The sequence below is a fragment of the Pelophylax lessonae genome (genome assembly GCF_965119305.1).
Source record: "Pelophylax lessonae genome assembly, chromosome: 1".
NCBI classification, from domain to species: Eukaryota; Metazoa; Chordata; class Amphibia; order Anura; family Ranidae; genus Pelophylax; species Pelophylax lessonae.
Genome location: NC_138768.1, coordinates 222,366,305 through 222,384,476, shown reverse-complemented (window position 1 = coordinate 222,384,476; position 18,172 = coordinate 222,366,305).

The following is an 18,172-nucleotide window of genomic DNA, read 5'->3' as shown; positions in this document are numbered from 1 at the left end:
TTAAAGCATCAAACTGAGGGTGGAACTAGCTCTTGACTCAATATATTTCCCAGAAAGAGATTCCACCCTCTCAGGAGTATAAATTAAATTATATTATTTCTTTATTATAACATAAACTAGAACAATACTACCATGTGATTTAGAGGCGAGTACCAGGGCAATGCCAAGGAAAGGAAAACTAGGCAGCATATTCTATATGGTTCTAGGATGGTGGTGCCCAGTATTATACTAGCTGACTTTATGGTCCAAGTTGACATGAAGTACAGTGTTTTTTAGCTATTTTATTGCAATGCTAAAAAAAAAATAAAAATAAAAAGATAATGAACAAAATGATTAAAATGAAAAAAAAAAGTAAAATTAATAATTAAAAAAACTGAAACAAACAAAGTTTAGTGTTGCGCCAGCAGTAGTGTTACTATGGGGGTGTGGGGGGTGCGGATCGCACCTGGGTGTCACCCCTCTGGTCTGCCGGGCCACATGTCCTAACCACTGGTTGTGGTGTGTGTCACGGGGCTGCCTGCATGTGGACAGGATGGGCTAGATGGAATCTGATTGGTCAGCACCATCTCAAGAACGGCGTTGGCCAATCAGAATGCATCTTCTGCTGAGAGTGTCAGATGTAGGTGATGCCCCAGGGTTTTTAAATCCTCGGACTTGTGAAGCTGCGTCCTGACAGCGGGGGATCACAGGACATTGGAACAGGGGACTGGGGGGAAAGGGGAGGGTGTCCAGTGAACTTACGCTTTAATGTCATGCTGAGATCCGAGGACGGCAGAGGCAGGGAGGGCTGTGCTGTGTACACAGTGGACCTGCTTTATCAGTCGTCCTCATCTGACATTGACACCACTGACATGGATCTCAGGGGGTTCCTATCTAGTTGATCCAGGATGCCTGGCTCAGGGATGTGCTGCCATTTTACATGGGCTCTCCTCTGTCTACCAGGAATAATACCCTGTGACCAACCCCTCTCTCCTGAATCTTCCAGGATGTCTTCCTCCCTGTGGTGACCTGTTGGGATCTTCCAGGACTGGGAATGATGGGAAAGTCCTGATCGCTCTCCCCTCCTGGAGAAGAGTATAGGGAGGACTCCTGCAGCCTTCCCCCACACCGACTATGGCCGCGGCTATAGGCAGCTCTCTCTTCTGACAGAAGAGACAGGGTCCAATAGTGATTGGGTATGTACCTCAAAGAGACACAGCAGCCCCCAGCAAGGACAACCAGTCCCTGTGCGAAAGATATGTCAGGGGGTGTTCACTAAAGTCCACTTCTGCAGTGGGCGGAAGAATCCGGTCCAGAGAAAATCAGGTCAGTGCGTGACAGCTACTTACACTCATTACATCCCTCCATACATCTGTCCCCCCATCCACCCTTCCATTCATTCCTCCATCCATAAATCTGTCCATCCTTCCATTCATTCACCTCTACTATACTTCCATCCATTAATCTCTCTATCCATCCATACCTTCTTCCCTTTCTCCAACAATCTCCATAAAGCTGACCGAACACAAAAAAAAAAATCAGATTGGACATTCTCCTTTATATTTACCAAAACAATGTAATATACAGTAAGGACAAAGCTAAACATACATTAACTCTGTATCCAATCAGGTAGGCCCTTGTACTACACATTTGATGGTAGCTCAAAAGGAGATTATACAATCAGATTGTAAAAAATATGGCCAACTTATGGGTCATTATGTATGTTACAAAAGGTGGGACGTAAAGATGAAGGGGTGTGGTTTACAGATGGCAGAGTGGGTCTTGAACGGGAAGGGCCGTGGCCTTGAAAGGAAGGGGTGGATCATATTTAATTTAGGGGGTGCACGAGTTTAGTTAGGCCTAGGGCAGCACAAAACCTAAATACACCACTGGCCTACATGTGATACTTATTCTCCATAATAGAAAGAATTGAAGTTCTAGAGACAGCCAGGCAGAGGAGAAAGGAGCTAGATGATGCTGGAAATTCCCTATCCAGAAAATGAGAGAGGCTCTATCTGCCTTGTTGCAGCTTTCTAATGCACACTTTAGGAAGCTCAAAGTGTGCAATTAAATTAGAGTAAGTAATCTTATTACAGGAGAGTAGCCTATAAAATTGTGAAAGACTGAAGGTAAGGCTGTTGTTTATTTTTAGGCTAAGTTCACACTTGTGCGGCTCTGTGAGCTGCATTTCATGTGGGCACAACAATCCTATTCATTTGTGCCTCCTGAAAAAGCAGGGAAAAAGTTCCCGCTCCATTTTTGAAAATGCAGCCTGCATGGAAACTGCAGGTGCAGCGTGGTTCCCAGTGCAGGAAAATGCGCTGTGGTTTCCAGTGTGTGGGGTTGCCATTAGAAATAATGGAACCCTCCCACATCTCCTGAGCGGCAGCACATTTTTCTGTGCAGGTAGTTGCAGCAGGTGGACCCGCAGCACCAATCACTCACACAAGTGTAAACCTAGCATGAACTTTTTAAAAATTACTTAGTAATCAGCAAGTGTTAAAACAATAAACAATTTTGTCAGGAATAAGTAATATACAGCACAGTTTACAGAGTGCAGCTGTCAGGACTATATAATGTAAAACACTACATATACATATCTCCCAACTTTTGAACTTGAGAAGGAGGGACATTTCAGGGAGATAGTGACTTGCGGCACGCTATGAGCGCTGTGGCAAAAAGTGGGTGAGACCAAACATGATAGCAGGAGGGGCTTAAGGACCATGGTTAAACAAAGCCTGGGCTTACTTGTACCTATAAAATATGGTTTAATTGCTGTGCCACAAGCTGGAGTCTCCAGAGTAAAACAACCTTTAGGGAGAGAGTTTGGAGAGTGGGAAGGATCACTATGGTATATGTGAGGAAGGAAGGAAGGAGGGATCATTATGGTTCATGGAAGGCAGGAAGGAAGGATCACTATGGCATATGGAAGACAGGAAGGATCACTATGGCACATGGAAGACAGGACAGATCACTGTGACACATGGAAGACAGGACAGATCACTGTGACACATGGAAGGCAGAAAGGATTACTATAGCACATAGTAGGCAGGAAGGATCATTATGGCAAATGGAGGGAAAGAAGGATCATTATGGCACATGGAAGGTAGGACGGTAGGATCACTAAGGCACATGAAAGGCAGGAAGGATCACTTTGGCACATGAAAGGAAGGAAAGATCACCGTGGCACATGTAAGGTAAGAAGGATCCTTATGGCACATGGAAGGTAGGAAGGAAGGATTACTACGGCACATGGAAGGCAGGAATGATCACTACGGCACATGGAAGGCAGGGAGGAAGGATCATTTTGGCACATGGAAGGCAGGAAGGATCACTTTGGCACATGAAAGGAAGGAAAGATCACTGTGGCACATGTAAGGTAAGAAGGATCATTATGGCACATGGAAGGTGGGAAGGAAGGATTACTACGGCACATGGAAGGCAGGAATGATCACTACGGCACATGGAAGGCAGGAATGATCACTACGGCACATGGAAGGCAGGGAGGAAGGATCATTTTGGCACATGGAAGGCAGGAAGGAAGGATCACTAAGGCACATATAGGCAGGAACTATAATTATGGCACATGGAAGGCAGGAAGGAAGGATCATTATGTCACATGGAAGGCAGGAAGGGAGGACTATTATGGCAGATGGATGGCACTAAGGATCACTGACACATGGAAGGAAGGATCATTATGGCACATGAAAGGCAGGAAGGACCGCTAAGGCACATGGAAGGCAGGAAGGAAGGATCACCAGCATCTAGCCTCCCTTCTCTTCCATTCTGTAGAGCGAGCGGGTGAGCGATCTGGTGGGTGGGTGAGCGGGCAGGTAAGATAGGGGGACTGTGCTGGCTGGACACTAAGCGAGTCTCAGCTGCTGTGCAATGCACACTGGCAGGTATATGTACGTATGTCAACATGCAGCCAAAAATGTAAATAGAGGAGTAAATGGCAATTTAATACTTTTACAGGCCCTTTACAATGGAACTGCATGAGTTAAAAAAGTTGCATACACAACAAGTGACTCAAACCATTTGAAGCACATTTTATCACCACTTCTTGTTTGAAAACTTGTTGATCCATAAACTAACAAGGGCCAGAAGTGCAGTCTGAGAAAACAACTGTCCTCCTACACAAAGCAGCAAACGCTGTGCCCTTTACTCGTTTGCGGGCAGTCGCATCATCAGGTGCTTTGATCTCTTTATTCATGCTCTTGGCATTTGCCAACCCCCTGCTGCCTGGGCGCCCTCAAACCCACGCACACACTGCGGCATAAAACAGAGGGCAGACAGAGCTACAGACCTGAGGCTGTCATTTTCACCACTGAGCTTATAATTATCAGGACCACCATGGTCATTCCCCACTGGGAGCATTTAAATATCTTTAGTGCCATGAAAATGAGCAATAGAATTCCACCACAACATATCATTACCAAGGAATTTCCAGGGTGTTTAACTCTCTCTCTGCTGGCAAGCTTCATCCTCTTAAACATTATGGTAAAACTGCTGTATAGCATAAGAAACAACTATTGTACAAGACTGTTTGCATTAGCATATCAAGATATTCTCAATAGACATTAGACAATATAACTGCATAAAAGCAGATAGACAGGAGTTCCTCTTTAATAAACCATTGGATTAAAAAATACAAACATCAAGCAGATAATACTGCATCATGAATCAAAGGTTAAGTCCACCTTTTAAAAGAAACATGTACATAGAGTACATTTGCAGGGAAAAAAAATATTTTTAATTTTTTGCAATCAGCCTGCAAAACATTACAATTGTGATTAGTAGATTGTGGGTGCAATGCCAAGGTCATGCAGACTCTTCCTCCAGCTCCCTATCTGTATCGAGGTATGGACTTTCAGTTAGAGAGTTGGAGGAAGTGTCAATGGACTACGAGCGTACTTTACAATTCTAGCAACGTCCCTGTGCCTGAATAACTACACATTACTACAATGGTGTACACAACACACTGAGCTAAAACATTCACTGGGCTCTGCCGAGTGTAACTTCCAGTGCAAGCTAATCTTGTGGCACCCCCCACCATCCTCACCCCCTGGTCACCTAAACAAACACAAAGAGAAAAAAAATATTTGTAATAAATAAGAGAGAGAGAGATGCAGGGGCTGCGGGCATGGTACAGGAGATGCAGGGGCTACGGGCATGGTGCAAGAGATGCAGAGGCTGCATTCCTAGATTTGCATAGAATGCTGGGACTTTCCGTGTATAGAAGGTATTACATAGAATGCTGAGCCCTGTACTTTTATGTATACAAGACAGATACACTAGAATGCTGGGGCTTGTAGTTCCTGTATAATAAGACATACATATAATGCTGGGAGAGGGGGGGGGGTGGTGCCTAGGGGGGACTGGCTCTGTGTTCCTCTCCTCAGCACCAGCGGCAGACTGTGTCTCTCCTCCTGACACTGACAGTTTCAGACTCTGCTGACAATCAAGGGTCCTTCCTACCTTGGAGTGTAGAAGTCGCATGGAGACAGGAAGCTGGAGCCAGAGTAGGGGGGTGGTACCTAGGAGGATTAGCTGCTCTGTAGGTCCAGCCCCCGCCACCTTCTTCCCTGCTCACCAATGTGTAAACGCTGGCTGTTTTCTCTATGCACGGAACAAAGAGGCGGAGCCCCGCATATCAGCCCCACCTTTCCCGACATCAGAGTTTCAATTTGACAGCTCCACTCATGGACTCACACATGCTCTCATTGTGGCTGTACATCCCGCTGGCTTGGGACTGTTGGAACTCAAGGTATGCTACTCCACAAGTGATGGATGCTGGAGGGGAGAGAGGGATGCAGAGAGGGAGGGCGAGCGCCACTAGAGCGCCTATCTTGCCTATATGTAGTGCCGGTCCTGACGGCGCTCCTGTTGCTCATGGCGCCCTGTGCGGCCGCACAGCTCGCACATCCCAAAGGCCGGCCCTGGTAACTTCAGATCCCCACCCCCTTTTTCTGAACTCTAAAGCTTTATAATTCAGCACTTTGGACAGATGTAGAGAAGAGAAGACTGCAGATAGACAGGTACAACTTATGTAGGAGAATTTGTTTATCTCTGTGTATCACCTGATGGCCAGTCACTTCACGGTGAAAATGTAAGGGTTGAAGAACTGAAAGTCTGTCTCCTATGGTGGAAGATTGGACTTGTAGTTTATTCATCCAAGTTTCAAAATTGTCAGATGCTGCACAGGAGAAGAATTACATGTGCAGTGCGTGCATGCGTGTGTGTGTGTGTGTGTGTGTGTGGAGGGGGGGGGGGGGCATTTGCACCAGATTGTAACATGGTCTCATTTGCACCAGATTGTAACATGGTCTCATTTGCACCAGACTGTAACATGGTCCATGGTCCAAAAGGTGGGGTTAGCCTTTATGATCAAATGCACTGATGCTGGAAGCAGTTTTGTAAATTCTCCTTAGCATATTGACACCTATCTGAAATCTGCCTGACCTTTTTCGTGCTATCCATACATCCAACCTACCCAATACTAGTTTATGTATTATGATATTTGTCAGAGCAGTTGGAAAAACTGCCAATTGCATTTATCAGAAAAAGAAGATACCTGTTTATAAGGTACACTTATCAAGTACCTATAAAAGTATGATAGGAATGCTATGCTGTGGCATTCAAGTTATATTTGGTTGGCACTAAGTAGGGATGACTGAAACTGACTGCTTCCCCTTCACTGAAACTTTGCCAGAACCTGGAAATTTAATTCCAATCAAATTTAAATTTAAATTAACAGATAATAAAAAGAAAAACCGAGAAGGTGCGAGTGTTGTGGAAGCTCTTTTATACTGAATTTACACCCATTCAACACACATTTCAATGCAGTTTGCATTGCATGTCAACAGGGCCGGTGCTAGACTATTTTACGCCCAAGGCAAGACCAGCTACTCGCGCCCCCCCGCCCCCCCAAAAAAAAAAAAAAAAAGGGAAGGGGTTAAAAACTCCTCTATGTCATACCCAGTGACCCTGATCTGATGGTTCCTCTATGTTATGCTGTCATACCCAGTGACCCCCATACTCCTCCATGTCACACCTTGGGACCTTAATGTCCCTCTATGCCACACCAAGGGACCCCGATGATCCTCCATGTCACACCAGGGGCACCTGATTTTCCTCCATGTCATACCCAGAGACCCTGATGTTTTTCCATGTCACACCTGGGGACCCTGATGTTCCTCCATGTCACACCTGGGGACCTCAATCCCCCATAGCACACCTGGGGACCTCAATCCCCCATAGCACACCTGGTGACCCTGATTCCATTTCACACCAGGGAACCTCCATGTCACACCCAGGGACCCTGATCCCCTGTTCTGGGGACACTCACTGGGCGGTATGAAGAGAGTGGCCCACACTCTGCCCTCCTTCACCGTGATCCTGCTGATTCCTTCTCCTAGGATGCTCCTCTCCAGGACCACAGTGCTCACCACAGCTCCAACCGGCTCCTGGTGAAGGTAGAAGCAGCAGTCAGATAGCTTCGCACGTCCCTAATCCCCAACCTCCTCAGACCATTCCGGTGCCTCGTCATTTCTGCTCCAGCAAAGGTGCCGCCCTCCAGTGCCAAGCTTGAGGTCAGGTTCAGCTCTCCTCTGCTCCCTGCTTAATACTGACCCAGGGAAATGAACGGCTGCCCACCAGCTCAGTGCAGAGAGTCACTTCCTGCCCAGGGTTAACACCCCTCAGCTCCAGCCGAAGAGGATCATCATGCAGGCAGCACTCCTGTGGGCTCTCTTCCTGCCCCCCCCCCAACAGTGGGGGAAAGCCAGGGCCTGGTAGTTCAGCCACTGCCCCAGACACCTGGCATCTTCCTCTGTCCATTCTTCCCCCCCACTGCGGCCCCCTCCCCTCAGCTCTCAAGGATCATTCATGATGGACAGAGAGTGCCGACTCATGGCTGCGCCCGTAGGTTGCCAATTCAAGTTTTGTTGTATTTTATTGTGTTTTAGTGTAACATAAAAACTTAAAGCAACACTATACTACACATCAAGATCACTATTATATCCCACTTCCTACTAATTTATATAGGCAACACAACTAAAGACATAAAAAGTTGAGCTTATTCAGGCAAGATTCATAGTGCTTTACTGCATTTGTCCAGCAGGGACTGGCGGAATTTCAATCCATATGGCTGTCCCTGTTTGTCATAAGTCGATCGTTAGATGAAAACTTTTGTCTGTCAGCAGCTGCAGCCAGAAAAGGAGTGTACCGGAAAAAAAAGGGCTATATATGGAGCACTACTCCCATGGGAGCTGCTGTGTGTGGGTTCCCCTGGGTTACCATTAGCAACAACAGAACAGTCTGGCAGTTTTCCAAGTGTTTTACTTCAGACAAGAAGCAGTCCAATATCTTTGTTTTTTAGGTTTTATTTGGAACTTGGATAGGAGAAGAGAATGAGTGGGATACTCCAACTTAAAGAACTATGCACAATAGGCTGGGACAACTTGAATAAAGCTGAATAGCGCTGATTAACGCTGTGTAACGCTGAATAGAGCTAGTCACGGCTAGGTTGCTGCTTTCACTTTGCCCTTGGCTGTAAATGAAGTAATAGAGCTTCTTGAGGTAAACTGTATCCTGAGGAAAGTTACACTGTGAGGTAGACTGTACTGCTGAACAACTTCAGGGCCCTTCCTGGCACCCCCTTTGTCCCTACAGTGGGGATCGAAAGTTTGGGCACCCCAGGTAAAAATTTGTATTAATGTGCATAAAGAAGCCAAGGAAAGATGGAAAAATCTCCAAAATGCATCAAATTACAGATTAGACATTCTTATAATATGTCAACAAAAGTTAGATTTTATTTCCATCACTGACACTTTCAAAATTACAGAAAACAAAAAAAATGGCATCTGCAAAAGTTTGGGCACCCTGCAGAGTTAATATCTTGTGCTGCCCCCTTTGGCAAGTATCACAGCTTGTAAACGCTATTTGTAGCAAGCTAAGAGTCTTTCAATTCTTGTTTGAGGTATCTTTGCCCATTCTTCCTTACAAAAGTCTTCCAGTTCTTTGAGATTTCTGGGCTGTCTGTCACGCACTGCTGTTTTAAGGTCTATCCATAGATTTTCAATTATGTTGAGGTCAGGAGATTGTGAAGGCCTTAATTCTATAGAAAATGTATGGAGAGAGATGAAAATTTGAGTTGCCAATAGACAGCCAAGAAACCCTAAGGATTTAGAGAAGATCTGTAAAGAAGAGTGGACCAAAATCCTTCCTGAGATGTGTGCAAAGCTGGTAACCAACTACAAGAAACGTCTTACCTCTGTGCTTGCCAACAAGGGTTTCTCCACCAAGTACTAAGTCGTGTTTTTCTTGGGGATCAAATATTTTACTCACTGAACTGCAACCTAATTTATAACATTTGTATCATGTGTTTTTTCTGGATTTTTGGTTGATGTTCTGTCTCTATCATTTAAAATACACCTATGATAAAAATCATAGACCTTCATTTCTTTGCAAGTGGGCAAACCTACAAAATCTGCAGGTGATCAATAAATTATTTTCCCCACTGTATTGGCAATTATGTTATTTTCATCAGCTGCAGTTCAGGGAGTGGTTATTATGTCAAACTGTCTTGTCTGAGTATCTCCAACTTACAACCTTCTCAAAGACTGGAGCTTATTTCAGAATACTCAAAGTCACGCAAGAGTTCTTATTCTATAGTAGTGACAAATAATTACTTTCTGCTTATGCTAAAGCTAAAATATTAAACTACGTCTAAACTGCTGTAGACAGCAGAAAGAAAATGTCTTTCCCCTGCCAGCTGTTGGCTTACAAAATGCCTGTTGACTTAATATTTAAGTAGTATTAGTGCAGAGGACCATAGCCGGCAGCACTTGTCGAATATTTAAGCAGAAACAGGTCGAAAGGCCTTTGCTTGCGGTGACCAACCTAATATGAACACAACATATCTTATACTCTTCAATATACAGAGTTATCTAAGCATGGAACCCTGCTAACATGCTGAAAGATTTATGATATACTCAGTAGCCCTGTGACCCTCCACCTATCAGGCTATGGAGTCTTCCTATTCTTAGCTATGTTTATAAATATTTAAAATGATCCAGAAGATGTTTAACATGATAGTTTCATCAAATAGTGAATATGCATGAGTTTGAAGACATAAGGTGCTCATTCACTTCATTCAAATATTTTTGTTTTAGAAACGTTTGGAAGGAAGGATGGAACATTTTCCCTAGATGAATAAATTTCTAACAGCGTACATGGTTTTTGTTCAGCAAATGACATTCATGGCAAAATTGAATGTGAAAAACCATCAAATTTGAAGAACATTTGTCAAGTCATCAAATGTACTGAGAGTCATGAACGTTGGTTCATGTTCTTTGTCCATATGTTGCTTGTATTGTATTTTATATTAAATAGCTCAAAGTATTTTCTTCTTCGTTTCTGTGATATGAAATATAAAGCTGGATTGTAACTTCCTTTTTTTGGTACTTAAATCTCAACTCCAGCAATGAGACAAAATCTACCTTTGCAGTAGGGCTCTTAGGGTGCAGGCATAAGGAGTGTTGCATAACTCATTCTTGGCTATAGCAGGGTCCCTCAATGCATGGGAATGGCACCCCCTTTCTAAGCAGCTCCAGGTCACAGTTGTAGGCTTGCATTCTCATGCACCATGCAGGGTTAATAGCTCTGCACTGTGTGTTGACACAGAGGGGATGTCCACAGTCCAGAGCTTAGGAACAGCACTGGAGCCTGCCGGAGCCAGGAATAAGGTAAGTACAACTGTATTAATCCCTGTACCCCTAGACTAAATTTAACCATTGCAGTTCAGGGACCCCACTGCAGCTTCTGGGACCATTCACTTCCCAGAAAAGACACCACACAATTATCCTGTGCTTGAAGGTTGGCCTCCAACTGGTTCTACTCTAGGATCTCTGTGCAGGCTAAATCAGATAAATGCTGCCTTGCTGCCCTCACAAGACTAGGGATGTCTGGGTAACTGAAATTGAGAAATTAACAGAGGGCGTACCAGCCTAATGCATTATCCTTAGTATAAAAAAAGCCTTTATTGTATAGGAAAGGTACTCACAAACAAGTGCTTGATAAAGGCATATCACATTGGAATGGCTGTAGTGCCCACAGTATCACATCATGGATAAAAAAAGTCCACAGAAACCATCTGACGCATTTCGAGGTCCTGCCTCTTCTTGAGAGACAACTAAACTGTATTTTGCTCTTCAACTTATACCATCACACCAGCAAGAGGCAGGGGAGTAGTCGGCCCTTGGCCCACCCCTATAGGGCGTACACTACTAGGTTGCCAGGCGACTCTCCTCTGCTTCCATCCAGTGAATATATACAGAGAATATATACAGACCCAGTGAGAGATCAAGTTACATAAGTATATATGTGTACATTACATTACATTACTACGTTAAGAACTTGACTGCAAAATACATGACATTTGCAATATTAAAAGTTCATGACATTTTCAATGTTAAAATCATTCATTAATAGTTGATACATTCCTTAAGGGACGAGGAGAAGTATTTCACCCAGAAGTTAACATATTATACGCTTCCTAGCCTCCATGGGTAGTGTTGGACTCAGGGCCGGTGCAAGGATTTATGGCGCCCTAGGCAAAATAAAAATTGCCGACCCCCAATGTTGGGCATTGTTCTCCCACTGATCCCTATGTCACTACTATGGCTCTCTGAAGTGTTGGGTAGCAGCACTGTCGGCAGCTCTTCAAGAGTGTGAAGGTTCAATATACTGCCTCCCAGAAAAGTAAGAATAAAGATTCTTCTTTTATAGGGTACTGCTGTTGTACATTTTTCCACCTGGCAACGGGATTCCCAACAGGTGCATTTTAGACAACAGTAAGGTAAAGCATATATATTATTATTTTGTGTGGCCTCCTATAAAAATGCTGCTTGCCTTGCTCTCTCTGGCCTCAAGAGCGTCAAAGAAATCAGCTCTTGTAAAATTATTCCACATCTGGGATCACCCTCACTTCCCAGGCAAAGTTTGGGGACTTAAGGGAAATCCTGTGCTCCCTGTTTGTATTCTGCAGCCAGATTTTCTTAGGCCTATAAGTAGAGAAGACTTTCTTTCAAGAAAAGCAGCCACACTAAAAATATATAAATTATAATTCAAACCTAATAAACAGAAGTTAGGAAAACAAACAAAATCAATACTTCCATAAAAATCAAGCAAGATACGATACATTAATCCTGCGTTTATTATATAACAATACTGTGTAATATAGAGACTTAGAGAGCCTCACCAATGAAAAGCCTGTGCTCCGGCCTCCCACCCCCCATCCCAAGTTGAAGGGGTTAAAGCCCCTTCAGACAGTGAGTGACTTACCCTGGGGACTGGCAGAGTCGGAGCTGAGTCAAACTTTCCCGCTGTCCTGACTTGCGCATGCGCATTAGGTCTCCCCCGCCGGCTGACGTTGTCGGCAGGGGAAACCTAATGTGCACGCGCGGCACCACCGCTTTTCTACAAAGATTTCCAATGCTGGAGCCCACTCAGCCCTGACTCACTCAGCTCAAAAGCGCCCAGTACAGCATGAGGGGCGCCGCCCGCACCCGATGGTCCATACTGATTCCGGGACCTGGTGCAGCAGGCAGGATGCTGGTGCCCCCTGCTGAGTTGTGCCTTAGGCGACTGCCTGGATCGCCTTACAGGTAGCGCCTGCCCTGGTGGACTGGGAAGGAGGTTCTCTGGCTCACTGGCACTATGGGGGACGCCTTCAGGGAAAAAGGGATGCTCCTCTGATTCTCCCTTTCCCTGCATGGATCCCCAACTGTCTGGAATGCACGCAAAGTCTGCAACAGGGGACTCCGGCCGTGTCCTGCGTTCCATTGACGTCACTTCCATGTACCGCCAGACACCATTTCCGCCCTGGCTGGTCCTGGAAGTGCGCTCTGAAGATGTGTTCCAAGCTGGAATGCGGAAGTCACATCACCGGGGAAGTGCGTTAGTGACATCCTCTCTTACCCTAGCTTACTCAGAAATTACACCGATTGTCTTGTTCCACACCAGGGTGCAAAATTACCATCGTGCCATTGCCTTTTCTTTAAAAAGAATTTACAAAAGGCAATCTTTCAGTGTACCCCATGAGAAAAAGGGTGGGGGGGGGGGGATTGGAACACACATATCCATCAAAATGGGGGACAGAACGGATGTCTTAAAGCGACATCCCTATCCCTATGCACACAGTGTATGTATAAAATAACCTTCGTTAACACACGACACATTTCTCCCAAAAACAATAATAAATATATATAAAAATATACTTAAGTCATATATATATATATATATACACATCAGGAAGAGGCTTTCTTTGAATGGGCTCGCCCCCGTCACCTTGATGTTAAAGGTACATGTCACGGGGCACCAAGCTCCATTTGAGCGGGCGTAAGTCTATTAGGGTATAACATACAAAATAGAGTGGGGGGGGGGGGGACCTAAATCCACACGAACAAACAAGTAGCGATGCAAGCTCTCATATGACAAATGTAAATGGGAACACCTGCTTTAATCAGGGGGACCATCCTTGGATGGCCCCATGGATCTTGAGGTCCTTGTTAAGGCCTCCAGGGGTCAAGGATCCTAGCATGAAGATCCAGTAGGATTCTCTCTTGCATAACCTCTGGAATCTCCTACCCATGGCCTCCATGCCAAACACTCTAAGGCCAGATGGGTCCCCATTATGATACTGTCTAAAGTGCTGGGGTACAGAGTATTTATTCCTTTCCTTTACTTTCTCTTTATCATACTTGCTTAATATACTGCATTTCTGTTCCCCAAATCTCACTCTCAATGGCCGTATCGTGCGCCCCACGATACGCCCATTGAGAGTATCATGCGCCCCACATACAGGAGGCCATAAATGACAAAGGTGGTGCCGCAATTAATAAATTAATAAATTTATAATAAATTAATAAAACTTGCAGAGCTTCATTTTTTAGGGCAAAATATCTAATAACTGTCAAACCCCTAATATATTGGTTGAGAGTCACAAACAGTTCAAACAAATTAGGGGGATTCCTTGGAGCAAACTTAAGACCTTTCCGTAATACATCCAACTCCGTATCGATGAACACAGAGATGAACAGAGTATAGATCTTGATATTATCTTCATCATCTTCTCCCTCTTTTTGACTTTCCTTTCCCCTCTCCTCCCTCTCGTCTTCCTTCTTCTCTTTTTCTCACTGAATGTCTCTGTGAAAGTGAGCTGTGATGTTCGAAGGCTGCTGGGGTGAAGCCCCCCGCAGCCCCCAGCCCAAAAAAGGGGGGCCATTAAGGGCTCTAAACACCGGGGGGGGGGGGGCGGGCCTGATGTAGGAAGGATTGAATAGCTCAGTGGGTTAGTATTCCCAGAATGTATGCTCTCCTTACTGGTTCCAGAGGTCCCATGTGATGGAGAACTATGGTTGGTGCCCTTTGGTCTTATTACTAAGCTCCAGGTTCCTGGAGGATCTATTTGTCTGAACCTCTTTTGCAGGGATATTCCTATAGCCTTGTCTTGTGCTCCATTTCCTAGTTGTACTAGTGTCCCTGGAATTTTCTTTTGTTTCTTACCCTGATGAGAATTCCATCTGTTATTACTTTTGGACTGTGTACTTTTTGCTTCCTGCATATATCAAATCTATCCCGTTCAAATTTCCCTGATTTGTTACCCCTCTTCTCGGTGTGCAGATCTTGGGACAATTGACCCCTCTCCACTGTGTTCAGATCTTGGGACCTCTCACTCCTCTCCTCCTGGACCATTCACCTCCCTACTCTGTGTGCAGATCAGGGCATTTTATGAAATCAGTGGGCCTGTGTGCAAGATCATACTTTGGACCCATTGCTTGTTAAAAATGTTTTTTTAGTGTGCCACAGTGAAGAGTGGGCATGGTTTTCATTGTGTCAGGGCAGGGGTGTTGCTAGGATGTAAAAGACCTAGAGCACCTTTGGGCACACCAAGTATAAGAGTAATGCAGCTAAATTGCATTAATAGTGGGGGCTTTAGGGGTGTAGTTAAATAAAAGGAGCTAAGTCTGTACCCCAGTACTTTCCTACCCCCCGATCAGTTTGTCCAATATAATCCTTCCCACCAGGTCTATTTTTTCCTTAGGTAAACCCCCCTCCCCCTAGGTCAGTCTGTCCCCCAGTACACCCCCTCCAGGTCAATCTGTCCCCCAGTAAACTTCTTCCCCCTCAAGGTCAATATGTTCCCCAGAATAATCCCCCAGGTCAGTCTGTCCCCAAGTATGATCTTTCCATCTCTCCCCAGGTCAATCTGTCCCCCATTATAATCACCCTAGATCAGTCTGTCCCCCAGTATAATCTTTCCTCACAGTCAATCTGTCCCTCGGTATACCCCCCTCCAGCCAGTTGTTCCCCTAGTACAATCCCCCTTCAGGTCAGTCTTTTCCCCAGTATAAGCCTCCCCCTTCCCCCTTGATATATCTGTCTCCCAGTATAATCTCCCCAGGTCAGTCTGTCCCCCAATACAAGCCCCCCTCTCTCAGGCCAGTCTGTCCATCAGTACAATCCTTCCCCCTCCATTGTCAATCTGTTCCCCAGGATTATCCCCCCCCCCCCTGGTCAGTCTATCTCCCAGTGTAATCTCTACCCACCAGGACAATCTGTCCTCCAATTAATTACCTCAAGGTCAGTCTGTCCCCAAGTACAATCCTCCGCCAAGGATAATCTGTCCCCCTGTCCCCCAGAATAATGCCCCCCTGGTCAGTCTATCTCCCAGTGTAATCCTTCCCCCCCAGGTCAATCTCTCCCCAGTATAATCCCTCTCCAGGCCAGTCTTTCCCCTGTACAATCAACCCCCAGGTCAGTCTGTCCCCTTGTATAACCCCTCCCCATCCCCCAAGGTCAGTCTTTCCCCAGTACAATCCTTGCCCCCCCCCAAGGTCAATATATCCCCCAGTATAATTCCTTCTTGGTTAATCAGTCCCCCAGTAAAATCCCCCCAGGTCAGTCCGTCCCATAGTACAATCCCCCCCAGCTCAGTCAGACTGAACTAGGGGAATTTGTACTGGGTGAAAGCCTTGCAAATCCAGTAGAAATGTAGTACTGACATCATTACCTTGCTGAAAATAGCCTGTGCAGAAAGCAGATCTGTGGGAGGGACAAAGCAGGCCCAAACACTACAGATTTTCATCTGTACTACTAATCATTTAAATTGGATTTTGGAATTTTCAAATGCAGCCATTTAGAAATTGGTGAAAGGTTTAGCACTGGAAAACATTTTCTGTAAAATAAAAAGTATATTTTTTATACAACTATATAGATCAGATAAAAATGAGAGACAATTGAAGAGGAAAGAGGGACAGAAGGACTTTGTTCCAAATCAGGGACAGTCCCTCGCAATCAGGGACAGTTGGAAGGTATGCATCTACAAGAGGGGAGCAGAGACAAGACTAGTCACTCTCTACACAATAAGAGAGCAACGTCTTTATTACAAGAATTCCTGCACAGGATTACTGCTCAGATTTGGAAGAAATACATAATGCACATCAAGATATAAGTAAAAATATACATGCCTCTTGTATTCGGACAATAATTGCTGATCCCAGAGTTCAGCCTTATTAATGCCCTTTGTAATAAAGCAATATTAAAAACAAATTTGATTTTTCATTGACCTTTTATCCCTTGGTCTGATTTTGCCAAGGGCCCTATACCCCATTTTAGAGCCCCTTAACCATCTCCCTTCCTACCCACCCTCTCTTCCCCCTCTTCCTCCTCCTCTCTTCTGTTCTATTTCTTTTTCCTCCTCCTCTCAGGCTCTCTATTGCTTTTAGACAGCCTGTTTTCTCCCACTAAATGTAAGCAAAGTGATATCACTGTTGTTATTGGCAGTTGCAATTTTTGGACCAGTTGAAATTCTTTACTTGTGCTTATGTTTGCTAATAAGTCCTTTTTTTACAGTTACTTCTACTGTAATGCATTCTACCATTTCCTGTTACATCTTCAGTCACTTTGCAGAAGCTTTTCTGTGATGTTCAAATTATCTTTGTATAGTTGACAAAACTAATAAAAATATTGAACAAGAAGACAAATTAGATTTTAACCATAAATTGCTGTTGATCTTTGTACTGCACCTTGCAACCCATTTTCTTCTTGTTTGTATTGTTTCAATTTCTTTAGGATGTTGGTACAAGAGATCAATCTTCATAGATGTACAATCCATATAATATATTTTGTAATAAAGTAACTGATCTCTTCAACAGGTAAAAGTAACATTGAAAGGAATCTGTTACTTTTACCACGAAGGGCAAAGTGACAGTGTGTTCTCTTAATAACCCCCCAACCTTCTCCTCGTATCTATCTTCACCATTTACCTGTTGGAGCCCTTAGAAATAGTTAATTATGAATGAGTCCAGTTGTATAAATCAACACCGCATCCCAAAACTATGTAGAAAAAAACCTTTAGACAAGGATAGGGATTTTAAGGTTGTCCTTTTCCCAGAATGAATTGGCAAATACGCTTACATTATTAAAAAAAAGTAGACATTTTGTTACAAACTCTTGAAAAAAGAGAGTAATTGGGGAAAACAACCCCCTAAAAAACATGAAAGTGGCTCCTCCGCAAACCATATTCAGCACTGCAACCCCTGATAAGAAGGCAACTCCCCTGATAAATAGTTGTCATACACCATAGACAACAGCTCAGCAAATAAAGTACATTTAATATCACGTATTCCAGTGTATAGAAAAGAGGGGGTGCCTCGTCCCCACGGGTTTTGCACTGAAGGATTCTGTACCGGGTCCGGCCCCATTGACTTAACAGGGGGGGCTGGGGCAGCTTTATCATTTATCTTTTATAGTGCAGCAGATTTACATAGTTCACTGGATTGAAGTTCCTAGGCTTGCTGGGCCTTAAATGACATTTCTCTGGGCCCCATCAGTCTGTAAGGGGCCCCAAGATTTCTAACAGCAGCCCTGAGTATGGTTGCTGAAACATAATAGTTATTGATCATATGCGTAGCACAATTCCCAGCTGTTTTGCTTGATATGGGTCCCCCTGTGTTACCGCTAGCAACAACAGCACATTTATGCATGTTCTCCAAGTGTGAGCACTGAGACAATGACCAGCCCAGTATCTTTGTTTTTTTTGTATTTATTTGGTAACTTGGATGGGAGAAGGGATGGGTGGGATACTCCTGGAACTAAACTAGGCACATTTGGCAGAGACACTTGAATA